Here is an 804-nt window from a genome sequence, read left to right on the forward strand (position 1 = left end):
GAGCGCTGCCCCCGACACGATGTCAAAATTGTGCTTGGCGATTTTAATGCCAAGATGGGCAAGGAAGGGATCTTTAGTGCCACTGTCGGAAAATACAGCCTCCATGACGAAACATCCGATAACAGACTGAGGCTGATCGACTTCGCCGGGGCCCGAAACATGGTAATATGTAGCACTAGGTTCCAGCATAAGAACATCCACCAAGCTACATGGCTGTCTCCAGATCGAAAAACGAGAAACCAAATCGATCATGTTGTGATAGACGGAAGGCATACTTCAAGCGTTTTAGACGTACGTACACTCCGAGGGCCAAATATCGACTCGGAGCACTATCTTGTTGTAGCCAAGGTATGCACCCGCCTCTATGCAGCAAAAAATGTGCACTTTTCAACAATCCGACATACGCGAGCAGTGGAACCACATTTCCCGATCATTAAGTACCGCCGCCGAGGAAGTAGTTGGTGGGCCTCAACATCAACCCCGCCAAAACCGCCATCATTCCGTTTACCAAGAGAAGGCACCTCCCAGGCATGCACTCCACAACACTGGGAGGTATAGAGCTAGAAATGTGCAATGAGGTAAAATATCTGGGGGTCATCCTTGACTCCAAAGTCTTATGGAAGAAGCACGTTGAGTACGCTGTCACAAAGGCCACAAGGGCGCTAATGGTGTGCAGAAGACTGGCCGGCAAATCATGGGGATGCAGCCCCTATATCCTAAGGTGGATGTACACCATGATAGTCAGGCCAATAGCTACTTATGGAGCGGTGGCATGGTCCGAGAGGACCACACTCAACACAGTGA

The sequence above is a fragment of the Rhagoletis pomonella genome, unplaced genomic scaffold (genome assembly GCF_013731165.1).
Source record: "Rhagoletis pomonella isolate Grant_MI unplaced genomic scaffold, Rhpom_1.0 Rhpom_scaffold_00003, whole genome shotgun sequence".
Taxonomy (NCBI): Eukaryota; Metazoa; Arthropoda; class Insecta; order Diptera; family Tephritidae; genus Rhagoletis; species Rhagoletis pomonella.